The sequence below is a fragment of the Carcharodon carcharias genome, chromosome 20, assembly GCF_017639515.1.
Source record: "Carcharodon carcharias isolate sCarCar2 chromosome 20, sCarCar2.pri, whole genome shotgun sequence".
Lineage (NCBI taxonomy): Eukaryota > Metazoa > Chordata > Chondrichthyes > Lamniformes > Lamnidae > Carcharodon > Carcharodon carcharias.
The window spans coordinates 67,813,134-67,828,718 of record NC_054486.1 but is presented as its reverse complement, the minus strand read 5'-3'; the positions used below and the strand labels follow the sequence as shown (position 1 = coordinate 67,828,718).

General features: G+C 45.6%; 1 protein-coding gene across 2 annotated transcripts in view; it reads right to left on the bottom strand.

Annotated features, from left to right (window-relative positions):
• The window catches only part of cdkl1 (cyclin-dependent kinase-like 1 (CDC2-related kinase)), a 58,630-nt gene that overhangs the window by 33,110 nt on the left and 9,935 nt on the right, over nt 1-15,585 (bottom strand). The window lies entirely within an intron of this gene.

Sequence of the window (15,585 nt, the reverse complement as noted above, 5' to 3'; positions counted from 1 at the left end):
TTGCAGCTTGGCAGAGTACCTTTGTACATATAAAAAGTCACGAAAGGTGAGAAGTGGAAGAGAAGAAAAGAATATAACAGATGCAAAACAATAAAAATGACACTTAAAAGTCTTCAATCCTTTAGGTTTCAAGATTTTTTTATTCATTTATGGAATGTGGGCACCGCTGGCTAGCATTTATTGCCCATCCCTAATTGCCCTTGATAAAGTGGTGGTGAGCTGTCTTCTTGAACTGCTACAGTCCATGTGTTGCAAGTACACCCACAGTGCTGTTAGGGAGGGAGTTCTAGGATTTTGAGTAAGGAATGGTGATATATTTCCAAGCTAGTATGGTGTGTGGCTTGGAGGGGAACTTCCAGGTAGTGGTGTTCCCATGCATCTGCTGCCATTGTCCGGTCTTGGGTTTGGAAGGTGCTGTCTAAGGAGCGTTGGCAGGTTCCTGCAGTGTATCTTGTAGATGGTACACACTGCTGCCACTGTGCATCAGTGGTGGAGGGAGTGAATGTTTGTGGATGGAGTGCCAATCAAGCAGGCTGCTTTGTCCTAGATAGTGTCAAGCTTCTTGAGTGTTGTTGGAGCTGCACTCATCCAGGCAAGTGGAAAGTATTCCATCACATCCTGACTTGTACCTTTTAGATAGTGGTCAGGCTTTGGGGAGGCAGGAAGTGAGTTACTCGCCACAGGTGTTAGCACCTGACCTGCTCTTGTAGCCACAGTATTTATATAACTAGTCCAATTCAGTTTCTGGTCAATGGGAACCTCCAGGATGTTGATGGTGGGGGATTCAGTGATGGTAATGCCATTGAATGCCATGGGGTGATGGTTAGATTCTCTCTTGTTGGAGATGTTCATTGCCTGGCACTTGTGTGGCGTGAATGTTACTTGCCACTTTTCAACTCAAGCCCAGATCTTGCTGCATTTAGAAATGGACTGCTTCAGCATCTGAAGAGTCGCGAATGGTGCTGAACATTGTGCAATCCTCAGCGAACATCCCCACCTCTGACATTATGATGGAAGGAAGGTCATTGATGAAGCAACTGAAGATGCTTGGGCCTAAGACAGTACCCTGAGGAACGCCAAAAATTCTGTAACAGCAAGATGCTTCCTCATTATCCAGCCTTAACTGGTGGTGTGACAAAACCACTCTGAGTTACCCATAGTTAGACTACATAACGGCAAAAGCCTCTTGGTATACAGTTTAAAAAAATTCTGCAAAAATACCCTCAAGACAGATGTTTTTCCAAACTCTAGGCAATGCAGAATAAAGAATGGCCTGAATTACAAACACAGAGTAGTCACATTAGAGTTGGAAGTTACTTAATACTGCTGATAATAATGCTGTTTATTGTAGTACTGGAAAGATAATTGACCAATTAAATTCCTAGTTAGTGAAAATGTTGTTCATCAACTTGAACGGCCTAACTCATCACGCAATGTGGAGACAATGACCGCTGCTGCACTGCAGTTGACTAAATCTTAAGTTTCAAGTTGGCTTTTGATAACTATTCATACCTGTGAAATGTTCATTATAGCTGAAGCAATATTTTAAAAAGAGCACTGCAACTACACAGTAACAAAGTTGACTGCTTACATTTTAGCAATATCCTGATATTTTAACAAGATTCTGCTTCCTGGTGCCTTTGCGGGTAATGCACTATATACCACAATACTGAAGGTTTCAAGTTCACTCTCTGGTTTGTACCAAGTTTTCCAATTCCAGCTAGAGCAGTGGGCAGAATTTTCTGTTCTTGAAGCTAAGTGCACGTGGCGGGTCGGTTCCATGGCGCATCCTGCTGGTTGGAATGGTGGGAAATTGTGTCCGATTCAGCGCTTGGAAGCTAATTTATTATGCACAGGCAAGTATCTCTCCACCATTACCTGACGGGGTCATGGATCCAGCCACTATATTTAAACACCACCCGAGCACACACATCTCACTCTCTCCAGCCCAGCTGTCTCCAGGAGACCCACAGAGATATCTGGCAACCAGAAGAAGGAGGCTGCATCCTGTTTCTTCTCCGACACCCTCAAGGCTTTGATCCAAGGAGTGCAACAGCATAGGGATGTGCTTAATCCCAGGGATGGCTCCACGAAGCACACAAGCCTCAGCTCTCCAGCCTGGGAGGCCATAGCGGAGGAGGTCAGCTCGGCTGGCCACTGCACCTGCAACATCATCTGGTGCAGGAAGAGGATGAATGATTTCATCTGCACCACGCAACCTTCAACTCCCTCCAACATCAAACTCTCATCATGGCATCATGTACTCAAAGGGCTACTCTCTTCAGGAATTTCACGCTGCCATTAGCAGGGGACACATATCACCACTGATTGTCTCACAGAAACTTTCACATCACCACCATCTCATCTATCATGCTGCTCACACTCCATCCCAGCCCTTTCTGGGGAGGGCTCACCATACACAGGGGGCATGCACCTTTCCCAACCGCTGCTCCATTCCTTCTCATCACATTCCTTTCTGTTGTCTTCATCTAGGGCAAGCCGGCTCACAACAGATGGGAAAGATTCCAGACCGGGGGAGGGAAAGCTGACATTGTACCCTTCACCCAGTTTGAGGAGGATGCTGCCGAGCTGGCTGGGAAGGACAGGGATTGCTCCTGTGGGGAAGAAGAGACTGGCTTGTCCCAGCAACCTTGTATGGATGACACCTCCATGAATTCATCACATCCTGACATTCACAGTGAGTGACATGCAATCTTGTAATCTGCCTGCTCATTAACTAAAACTCTCTTCTCTTATAGGCACCAGCAGATATAGGCAGACAAGGAGGGCCAATGTAAGTCCCAACACCCCCAGATCACCTTGGACGAAGAAGCTCAGGAAGCCACCGAGGAAGAATCATGACTGTGCTCAATGCATCCTCCACTAGCGCAGAAACACATACCTCGGTGGCTCATAGCTCTAGATTAGGCTCAGGGTCGCTTACTGGAGAGCACCTCACTCAAATGTCCCTGCAGCAGTTGCAGGCAGGGATAGCCCCACTCCCAGGCACTCAGAGATCTGCTGGAGACCAGCCACCTGCTGACTCCAAGTCAGGTGATGATCCTCAGCGAATGGCCACCAACTCAATGCTGGAGGTGCAAAGACAGGCAGCGGAACATCAGGCAGAGATGCAGCAGTCACTCAGCAGATTGGAATGAAGGATGGAGGAGTCTGTCCACATTCTGTCTGATGTCGTGGCTCTGACATGCAAGCGCCTCGAGATCAACATGGGAAGGCTGAAAACCATCATGGAGACCTTGGCCCAGCAAGTTTTGTCAGATTTGCGCTCGGCCCTGGACCCCATGGCCACACACACTGGTGGGCATCATCAGTGTTTAGGTGAGAAGGGGATAAGGTACCTTGACTTCCCTCCAAGTGCTCCTTCTCCTCAAGAAGTCAGGAAGGGGTCCTCGGGCACACACATCAACTCGGGGGCCTCAACTCAGGACAATCCAAGGGTGTCCAGCTGCTCCAAATCCCCTCGACCTGCGACCCCATCTACTCCAGCTGCTCAGGCTGAGGAGGGTGCATCTGCCCCTGAGCAGGAGATCCTTATCAGGCCAGGGGCCTCCAGGCCTTGGGCCACCAGAGGAACACCTGCCAAGGTCATCGCAGACATCAGGGTGTAGCAGAAAGCAGGCTGCCTCCACCTCTGTTGCGGATGTCAGGGCTGCACCCAGGTGTAGTGGTAGGGTTAGGAAAATTAAGAAATATTGAAATCACTTTTGGGTCACAGATGTGCAACCACTGTAAAAATGTTGCACTTTTGTTAATATAGTTGATGTTTATGTGGATGGCTTGGTCAACTGAAGGCATTGTGATTATGTACATATGAATCCTCTTATCTCGAGGTTTAGCCATCCTCCCATCATGATAGCCTCTCTCTGTGACATTCACATTCAGCCTCACTGAAGATAGGTTTCTGCACCCTTGTGTGATGTCAGAGAGATGTGTTAAAATCTTCATTGAATGTGTGCGCTTAATGTGCTTGTAATCCTTTTTCTTAATGATACACCATTGTGTGAGGGCAGTTCAGCAGCCTTGAAGGATTAACGGCAGCTGTGTTTCCTCAGTGGTAATGTCAAAGGACAAGACCTGATGGGAGGATGATATCCCTGACCATGTCCTCATCTCACTGGCAGCTGTAGTTTCTCATTACTGTGGCAATGACTGCTTCAAATAAGTTGCCACAGTGTTCTCACTGTTGTGTCAACTCTCACTTCCCACATCAAGCCCACACATGGTGTACAGCTGATCTCCTTAGAGATCAAAGCCTGGTCAATCACCAGGCTGGAACGTATGAGTCTGAATGCTGAACTTGCTCTCGATGTGACTGGTTCGACATCCCTTTGAATGCAGTGGAGTGACATTAAGGGACAGGAGAAATGTAGTCATTTCCTGTTGCCTTCACTTTACTCCTACTGGAATCTGGTAGCAATTAAAGTGGCACGTGAACGTCTTCCATGTTGTGTTTCCTTGATGGCATTGTCCTGTGGAAGCTGAACCTCTTTAGGTTTCTGGCCCTGCTGCTCTTCATCATCTGAGGAGCTCTCAACATCCTCCATTTCTCCCTCTGGTAAGGGATCACCCCTTTGCAGCACCGGGTTATGAAGTGTGCAACACACAACAATGATGCGGGAGACCCTATCTGGAGAGTACTGCAGTGCCCCACCTGAGCCGTCTAAACATTGGAAGCGCATCTTCAGACTGCCAATGGTCTGCTCCATTAGGGACCATGGGGAGCTGTGAGCTGTGTTGTATCTCTCCCCCGAAGCTCTCTGAGGCCAATGCACGGGTGTCATGAGCCAATGTTTCAGTGGGTACACCTTATCCCCAATCAGCCATCCCTGTAGATGCACAGGCCCTTTGAATATCTGAGGCATCTGGGAGTGGCTCGTGATGTATGAGTCATGGCAGCTCCCAGGGCACCTGGCACAAAGACACATTATGTGCTTCCGATGATCACACACCAGGTGAACACTGAAGGAATGAAAACCTTAATGGTTGATAAACATTAGTGGCTGCTGCCACGAAGCCCTTAAAGCCACATAGGTGCAACCGAATGCATCCTACATTCTTGGGAAGTCTGAGAAAGCTGCAAAGCCATTGAATCTCACAGCCTAGTTAGCTTCATTGATTGTAAGCCTCACATAGTGATGTGCCTTGCTGTAGTGGGTATCTGTGACCTCCTTGATGCATGTGTATGTGGTGGACTGTGAGATGCCACACAGACCCCCTGAGGATCTCTGGAACGATCCGCAGGCAAAGAAATTGAACACTTTCAAGGCCATTGGCAGAGGATTGCCTCCCACTCCACAGGGCATTAGTTCCTTTCAAAGACTATGGCAAATGTGATACACCAGCGTCTTTTTCGGTAGACCCTTGGTTTAGCGTGTCATGTGGCCTGGGCCTATGCTCCTGATCCTCATGTCCTTGCTGTGGCTCCCCTGCACCCTGGACCTCAGGCGGAGCCTCCTCCTGAAGCTGAGAGCATCACCTCTCTTTTCTTCTCCTCCTCCATTGTATTAGAACCTTAAAAAGGCAGTATTGAGCCCTGGATAATTGTTTTGTCCTTCTCTCTGAAATGATAGATTAAATAGATTAATGAATAATGGGTGAAAATAATGAAGTTCACAATCTTCAATCAATAGCACCTATAATGGTCTATAGTGGCTTTTGCCCTACCAGCCTTGTCGCTTATACAGCCTTGTATCTGAGGTGCTAACAGACCAAGGGGTCCAAGATGCCAGCCCAGAAAGTTAACATCTGAATCTCACAGAGGTTGGAGAAGGTTTGAATGACGTGCATAACCTGACCTAGCTCAGTGCTTCAACCTCTGATCTGACATACCAATTAACACTAAGTTGCTCATGATTAATGACTAGATGCCCTTTGGCCTCTTATGAATGCCAATTCTGGAAAGCATATGCAAGTCTTCCATTGATGGGATTCCATATATGCAGCATCTGTGCCTCCTTAATGGTTGGCCACATTCCCAAATTTCACATTCCTGTGTGTTAATGTTGAAATGCATCAATTGTGCTGTTAAGCCAGTGACTCCGACATTTCCCTGTAACAGTGCGGCAAAAGGCATGGGTTCCAATGGCTAGCTTCTCAAGGAGTTCTTCCTCCCTTCTCTCAGCTCTGACTCAATTTTAATATTGTGGGACCAACAAGTTAGAGGAATCCTCCAGAAAGAGCCCCTTAGTCCAGCAGTGAGCTTCTCCCAGACTGTCTCAGACCTCTCCCATGCAGATTTGCTCCTACCTTCGATTTATAACGGCGCCATTGCTTCGACAGAGCAAGATGTTGGTTCTGCACTATTATTTCGAGACCAGCTTTGATGCTCCCTCTCTCACTGTCTGCATCCCAGAAATTTAGCTGGAACCTCATGATGTGAAGGTAAAGCTACCGCCTGTTATTCTCCAGCCTCCCTCAGTAATACTGGATCCCACTGTTGTTGTGGTCAACATTCCTACCCTCCCCCATGAGCCCATTATTGTTGACATGCCTATACCTCAAATGGACCTCATCTCTCCCCATCTAGAGGCTGTGTGCACACTCAGCTACAGAGGAAACCCCCACCCATGAAAGTTTCACATAGCCCCTCCCATTATTATATTTTCCCCCAATACAGGTTGCAGATGCCTCCTAAAACCATGACCATCCCATCTGCAGACCAGTACAGAGCCAGACAAGCTAATAGACACAACTGTGAAAACGCCCTGCAGACCAAGCTGTGCATTATCTCATATGAGCACAGAGTCCTTGCCCCTCCCTGGAGCAGGAGCATAATGTGCACTCCATCTATAGCCCTGTAGCAAGGCCCACTGCACTCCAGGACTGTCTCTACTCTCTCACTCTTGACTATGATGTCCACAGAGCCCCAGGACTGTATCTCTGACTCCTGACTGTGAGCCCAAGGAGTGTCTCTACTCTCTGACTCTGACCTGCTGGCCCCAGACAAAGGACTCTGACTTTCAATGACTTCCCCATTGCCCTTATGACTGATCACTACACTGTCTCCCTTCCCATCAACCACACCCCCCCACCCACTTCATGAGTGTCAGTGCGACCCACCCCTCTTGTGCCACACTAACGCCACCACGCTGCACCACCCCTCCCCAACCCAACACTTTCCTATTCTGGAGTCTATGTGCATCCCCTCCCATTCATACATGTGGTATCCCATTCACCCCCTTGTTTATCAGCGTTTTAGTTTCCCATGTTGGGCTGCAGCTTTCCACACCTTGGTCTCTCCTCTGCCTACCATTGATCATGCCCCCGCAAAACCTTCGTGCCCCTCTGCCTTCCTTCGTTCCCCCCAATCCCCTTGCAATGCCTTTCTGCCCCTTTGCCCCGTGTTTGTTGCGCCCCCCGATCCCCTTGCATTGCCTTCCTGTCCCTTTGCCCCTCCATGTGTTCCACTTCCCCCTTCACCTTGCAATGCCTTCCTGCCCCTTTGCCCCTCCGTGTGTTCCACCTCCCCCCCTTCCCCTTGCAATGCCTTCCTGCCCCTTTGCCTCTCCATGTGTTCCACCTTCCCTCTCTTCCCCTTGCAATGCCTATCTACCCCATTGCTCCCCAAGGTGTCTGTTATCCTCACCCAATTCCCTGGTGGCAATACTGGTCAGCCCTGCCTGAGTACCGCTGCACTATCCTTCAGGACAATGGAGGTACCCATTGGGAGCAGACTAACCCTACACCCCCAGCAACGTGGCATTCCAACTGGCATTGTAACGAGGCTAGCACAGTGCTGTGGCAAGTAGACTATGTATGTTGCACTCACCTCAAAGTCATGAGCGAAGTGAAGTCCGACCGTTGCACACCACTCTTTTTCAAATGTGATTCAGACCGACATGATTTCCCGCTGGCATGATGCAAGATTGGAAGGGGTCACATGATTCCAGTGAGCAGAATATTTAATGAGCATCCATGAGATGGTAATGAATGCAAATGGCGTTCACGCCATGAAACCTGCCATGGGCAGGATGGGAAAATTCTGCCCAATATTTCTGGAAAGGGAACACTGGTAAGAGTTCTGATCACTAGCCAGTGACATTTTTTTTTATTCATTCACAGGATGTGGGCTTCGCTGGCTGGGCCAGCATTTATTGCCCATCCCTAACTGCCCTTGAGAATGTGGTGATGAGCTGCCTTCTTGAAATGCTCCAGCCCATGTGATGTGGGTACACCCTCTGTGCTCTTAGGGAGGGAGGTCCAGGATTTTGACCCAGCGACAGTGAAGGAACAGTGATATATTTCCAACTCAGAATGGTGGGTGACTTGGAGGGGAACTTCCAGGTGGTGGTGTTCCCATCTATCTGCTGCCCTTGTCCTTCTAGATGGCAATGGTCATGGGTTTGAAAGGTGCTGTCGAAGGAGCCTTGGTGAATTCCTGTAGTGCATCTTGTAGATGGTACACACTGCTGCTACTGCGCGTGGAGGGAGTGAATGTTTATGGACGTGGTGCCAATCAAACAGGCTGCTTTGTCCTGGATGCTGTGAAGCTTCTTGAGTGTTGTGGGAGCTGCACTCATCCAGGCAAGTGGAAAGTATTCCATCACACTCCTGACTTATGCCTTGTAGGTGGTGGACAAGCTTTGGGGAGTCAGGAAGTGAGTTACTTGTTGCAGGATTCCTGGCCCCTGACCTGCTCTTGTAGCCACAGTATTTATGTGGCTAGTCAGGTTCAGTTTCTGGTTAATGGTAACCCCGCGATGTTGATATTGAGTGATTCGGTGGTGGTAATGCCATTGAACGTCAAGGGGTGATGGTTGGATTCCCTCTTGTTAGAGATGGTCATTGCCTGACACTTATATGGTGCGATTGTTACTTGTCACTTGTCAGCCCAAGCCTAGATATTATCCAGGTCTTGCTGCATTTGGACATGGACTGCTTCAATATCTGAGGTGTCGCAAATGGTGCACAACATTATGCAATCTCAGCAAACATCCCCACTCCTGATCTTATGATGAAAGGAATGTCATTGATGAAGCAGCTGAATATGATTGGGCCGAGACACTACCCTGAGGAGTTCCTGCAGTAATGTCCTGGAGCTGAGATGATGACCTCCAACAACCACAACCATCTTCCTTTGTTGTAGATACGACTCCAATCTGCAGAGAGTTTTCCCCTGATTCCCACTGACTCCAGTTTTGTTAGGGCTCCTTGATGCCACACACTGTCAAATGCTGCCTTGATATCAAAGGCAGTCACTCTCACCTCACCTCACCTCAGGAGTTCAGCTCTTTTGTCCATGTTTCAACCAAGGCTGTAATGAGGTCAGGAACTGAGCGGCCCTGAGGGAACCCAAACTGAGCACCAGTGAGCAGGTTATTGCTCAGCAAGTGCTGCTTGATAGCACTGTTGATGACCCCTCCCATTACTTTACTGATGATCGAGAGTAGACGGATGGTCAGTAATTGGCCGGGTTGGATTTGTCCTGCTTTTTGTGTGGAGGACATACCTAGGCAATTTTCCACATTGCAGGTAGATGCCAGTGTTGTAGCTGTACTGGAACAGCTTGGCTACGGCCGTGGCAAGTTCTGGAGCACAAGTCTTCAGTACTATTGCCAGAACACTGTCGGGGCCCATAGCCTTTGCAGTATACAGTGCCCTCAGCTGTTCCTTGATATCACGTGGAGTGAATTGAATTGGCTGAAGACTGGCATCTTTGATGCTGGGGATCTTGCGGGGAAGCCGAGATGGATCATCCACTCGGCACTTCTGGCTGAAGATTGTAGCAAATGCTTCAGCCTTATCTTTTGCACTGATGTGCTGTGCTCCTCCATCATTGAGGATGGGGAGCCTCCTCCTCCAGTGAGCTGTTTAATTGTCCAACACCATTCAAGACTGGATGTGGCAGGATTGCAGAGTTATGATCTGATCCGTTTGTTGTGGGATCGCTTAGCCCTGTCTATCACTTGCTGCTTATGCTGTTTGGCACACAAGTAGTCCTGTGTTGTAGCTTCACCGGGTTTATGCCTCATTTTTAGGTATGCCTGATGCTGATCCTGGCATGCCTCCCTGCACTCTTCATTGAACCAGGGTTGATCCCCTGGCTTGATGGTAATGGTAGAGTGGGGGATATGTCAGGCCATGAGGTTACAGATTGTGTTCAAGTACAATTCTGCTGCTGCTGATAGCCTACAGTGCCTCATGGATGCCCAGTCTTGAGTTGCTAGATCTGTTCGAAATCCATTCCATTTACCAAGGTGGTATTGCTACACAACATGATGGAGGGTATCCTCAGTGTGAAGCCGGGACTTTGTCTCCACAACGACTGTGCAGCAGTCACTCCTACCGATACTGTCATGCAGCTAGATTGGTGAGGATGAAGTCAAGTATGTTTTTCCCTCTTGTTGGTTCCCTCACCACCTGCCACAGACCCAGTCTAGCAGCTATGTCCTTTAGGACTCAGCCAGCTCAGTCAGTAGTGGTGCTACCAAGCCACTCTTGGTGGTGGACATTGACGTCCTCCGCCCAGAGTACATTCTACGCCCTTGCCACCCTCAGTGCTTTCTCCTGGTGGAGTTCAACAAGGAAGAGCACTGATTCATCAGCTGATGGAGGGCGGTATGTGGTAATCAGCAGGAGATTTCCATGCCCATGGGTGACCTGATGCCATGAGACTTCATGGGGTCTGGGGTCAATGTTGAGGACTCCAAGGACTCCCGACCGTAAACCACTGTGCCTCCACCTCTGCTGGGTCTGTTCTGCTGGTGGGACAGGACATACCCTGGGATGGTGATGGTGGTGTCTGGGACATTATCTGTAAGGTATGATTCTGTGAGGATGACTATGTCAGGCTGTTGCTTGACTAGTCTGAGATAGCTCTCCCAGTTTTGGCACTAACCCCCAGATGTTAGTAAGGAGGACGTTGTAGGGTCAACGTGGCTGAGATTGCCGTTGCCACTTCTGGTGCCTAGGTTGATGCCGGGTGGTCTGTCCTGTACCTAAGATATGTGGGCAAGAGGAACCTCAGCTGCAAAAAGCTTGCTGACTCTCACTGTCCAAACTAACATTTAAGTGAAAACCAGATTGCGACTGTACACCACTGTTGTTATTGCATTCATGAGATGAGGGCCAAGGGCACAAAAAAAACACTTCTGCTGTTATGTTAAATTATTGTAACTTCTATTGTACATTACCTTATACACATATATTAAAAAAAGCAAACCTTTGTTTATCCAAAGCACAGACTAAAAAGATTTAATTTACCTCAAGTATGTAAACTAAATTTAAAAATATAGAAATGTAGAATGTATGGTACATATTACTTTGATCAATACTGACATCAAGTTAGCAACCCAAATCAAACTGGAGCAATTATAAATCTGAAAGATCCATTAGGTGAGAACTGATTTTCATTATCAATATTTACTACAGTATATTTACAGAATAAACATTCCCAATGCTATTCAGTTGGGATGGGAACCAACTCCATTTCCACTTCCGCCACTCCTTTACAGTGAGAAACTTTTTACACTTTGAACAGGAAATTTTATTGGAAAGCACTTCAGCAACCGACTAAATAAAACACAGCAATCTGAAGTGTTTACATGGTCAAGTTTTCAATCTCACCGGTTTATTTTTAGGTAGAAAATCTAATTTCTCCTAAATATAGAATCCAAGTATTTCCCTTCTCGTGTCCCTTTGTAAAAATCGGTTCTTATATTTCTAATAAGATTTCCTGGTTGCCCACTTGCTGAAAGACATAAACATCAGATCTGAGTCTGAACTGGTTGTGAACAAGCTAAATACTAGCTATTTGATATAGATAAGTTGTTCTCCAGTAAATGTGATACTACTTATTCATTGGACTATCAGGTGACTGATTATTTTTCCAAACCTTTGGAACCACACAGGTGCTTTCACAAGATGAAAAATGGAAAGCAGTGCTGTTTCGCAAAGACTAAAGGCATCACGTTACAATGAAAAGCATTTTGGCAAGCAAAACAGTACTGATTAAAAACAGCTATTTGATTTAAAATCTACAATGAAAACAAAGAACAATGTGGTCCATGTAGGAACATTGCACTAGGTTTCCCCACCCAAAATAAAAGCACTCAAATTTTTCTCTACTTCATTTACTCGGAATCTGTACTAAATACAATGTAATCTCTCAATCTGGAATGCTTGGGACCAAGTCATTTCTGGAATTTGGAATTTTCTAGATTATAGAATGACATTAGAATGCCTAACCACAAATATGTGAACCGGAAAACACCATATTTGCCTGAAGCATAAAACAGGAATAAAATATCATGGAGCAGTAAAAAAAATGTTTCCCCTATCCAAATACTGATATATCTTCCATGTTTTCACTCCCAAAGTACTGCACTAAAATGATGAAGTGAAATGGATTGGGTCTGCTCAAAAAATGTCAGGACAATTGGCGTTTCTGAACAATAGTTTTCCACACTGGAGAGGTTACATTATATTATGATTTTCTGGAATTATATATTTTTTTAAAAAGCGAAGCACTCTTGACCAAGGAAGACCACCAGTCCCAACCCAATGAGAACAATGGTGCACTATGAAACATGCAGACTCTTGATTTTCCAGGGCAATTTATAAATTATAATTGTATTTTCATGTACTTACCTTTGCCCGATTGTGCCTTTATTTGACTCCCTTTCACATTTTATAATTGTACAACTAATATTTCATAACTCTGTAGCCCAGAAGAGTTGATCTAGGTATTGAGTACAAGGTTAATACTTCCAAGCACTGGCATAAAATTACATTAGAAAAATTGGTTTGTATTTCTCTGAAAGCAAAGATCTAAATGTTAAACATATAACCGATATTCTTATTAGGTGTTAACCAATAATAACTTAAATTAATTTCACATTAGAAGTTCAATATTGCAGTAAAACATCCCAAAGAAATACTGGCACTGTACTCAGGATTAGTTATTCTTAAGTTAATACTACAATAAATAGAAGGTAAAATAAACATCAGAATAATGCACATGTTCACCTGATTACAGTGGTTCTTCAAATGATGCTAAAACTATTTAGTGGCAATTATAAGAACTTGGATTCAATTTTGAAACAAATATTTCTGTGTTGATGGTAGAGCAAAGTCCTATAATGCCCCAATCAAAACATAACTGCAGCAAGAGCCAACATTTAATTTTGCTAGTTCTAACTGATTAACTAGATTAAAGATTCAGTTTAAAACTGAACTTTGTGCCCTGAATTGGGCCTACAGCTGCAGTACTACAGTTCTCTGCAGGGCAACATTTGGGGTTATAAGGGAATGTTGAAACATATAGTGCTTTCCCATAGCAGATGCTTAAATTGTTTTGTCCCAACTTCAGCTACACTCCTATTAGTGAATAACTATTTACAAAGTGGCACTAAGAAAATGGTGATCCCATTGAAACATAAAAGATTTAGAGAGGGCTTGAGAGGGTAGATGCTGAGAGGATGTTTCCCTTTATGGGACAATCTTAACCGGGGGGCACAGTTTAAAAATAAGGGGTCTCCCATTTAAGATGGAGATGAGGAAGTTTTTTTGTTAGAGGGTTGTTAATCTTTAGAATTCTCTTCCACAGAGAGCAGTGGAGGCTAGGTCATTGGATATATTCAAGCTGAGTTAGATTTTTGATCTACAAGGGAGTCAAGGGTTTGGGGGCAGGCAGGAAGATAAGTTAAAGTCACAATCAGATCAGCAAATACCTTATTGAATGGTGGAGCAGGCTCAATGGGCTGAATTGTCTACTCCTGCTCCTATGTCTTACAATATTATGATCTTAAGATGTCAAGGAGTAAGTCATCACACACCATTTTATCTTAAAAGTAATCCACAGAATAAAGAAACTTGGTGTCAGTGTGGTACACAAAGGAAGAACTTGGATGGGATAAAATAAAAATTAATTACAATTGGGCTCTTCATAGATCAGCTAAGACACTTGGTATTAGTGTAAATAGGAACAATCAGAATGATGTTACAAATAAGAAATGCCTCTTGTTTCATTTATTTAGAAAATAAAAAATCCTTGTTCTCAAATACTTTGTACATGGAGAGGAACTAGATAAAGAGATAAAGAGAAAAAGGGAGGCTAATTGCAGATACCGAAGGTTCAAAACAGTGGAAGCCCTGTGTATAGAATGTGTAGGGGGGAAATTAGGAGAGCAAAAAGGGGGCATGAAAAAACATTGGCAGGTAAGATAAGGGAAAATCCAAAGTTGCTTTACAAGTACATTAAGAGTAAGAGGATGACTAGGGAAAGAGTAGGGCTCATTAAGGACCATAGTGGTAATTTGTGTGTGAAGCCGGAAGACATAGGTAGGGTTCTAAATGAATACTTTGTGTTGGTGTTCACAAGTGATAGGGATGTCGTGGGTATGGAAATCAGGCAGAAGGACTGTGATATAATTAAAGAAATTAGCACAGGAAGGCAGGAAGTTCTAAATGGACTGACAGGCTTAAAAATCTCCAGGCCAGGATGAAATGTATCCCAGGCAGTTGAATGAGACGAGGGAAGAGATAGCAGGAGCGCTGGCAATAATTTTCAATACCTCTCTGGCCACAGGAGAGGTGCCAGAAGACTGGGGGACAGCCTATGTGGTACCATTATTCAAGAAGGAAGTTAGGGATAAACCAGGGAACTACAGGCCAGTCAGTCTAACCTCAGTGGTGGGGAAACTATTGGAAGCAATTCTGAGGGACAGAATTAATCTACACTTGGAGAGGCAGGGATTAATCAAGGTCAGTCAGCATGGTTTTGTTAAGGGGAGGTCATGTCTGACCAATTTGATTGAATTTTTCGAAGAGGTGACCAAGTGTGTGAATGAGGGCAATGCATTTGACGTAGTCTACTTGGACTTCAGCAAGGCTTTTGATAAGGTCCCGCATGGGAGACTGATAATGAAGGTAAGAGCCCATGGGATTGAAGGCAATTTGGCAAATTGGATCCAAAATTAGCTGAGTGGCAGGAAGCAGAGGGTGTTGGTCGAGGAGTGTTTTTGTGACCAGTGGAATTCCACAGGGATCGGTGTTGGCTCCCTTGCTGTTTGTGGTATATATAAATGATTTAGACTTGAATGTAGAAGGGTTGATCAGTAAGTTCATGGATGACACGAAAATTGGTGGAGTGGTAAATAGTGAGGAGGACAGCCTTAGACTACAGGAGGATGTAGACGGACTGGTCAGATGGGCTGATCAGTGGCAAATGGAATTTAATACAGATAAGTGTGAGGTGATACTTGGGCAGGACAAACAAGGCACGGGAATACACGATGAAAGGTAGGACCATGGGAAGTACTGAGGATCAGAGCGACCTTGGTGTACATGTCCACTGGTCCCTTAAGGTAGCGAACAGGTGGATAAGGTAGTTAAGAAGGCATATGGGATATTTGCCTTTATTAGCCGAGGCACAGAATATATGAGCAGGGAGGTTATGCTGGAACTATATAAGACGCTGCTAAGGCCACAGCTAGAGTATTGTGTGCAGTTCTGGAATCTGCATTATAGGAAGGATGTGATTGCCCTAGAGAGAGTGCAGAGGAGATTTACCAGGATGTTGCCTGGGCTGGAGAGTTGTAGTTATGACGAGAGATTGGATAGACT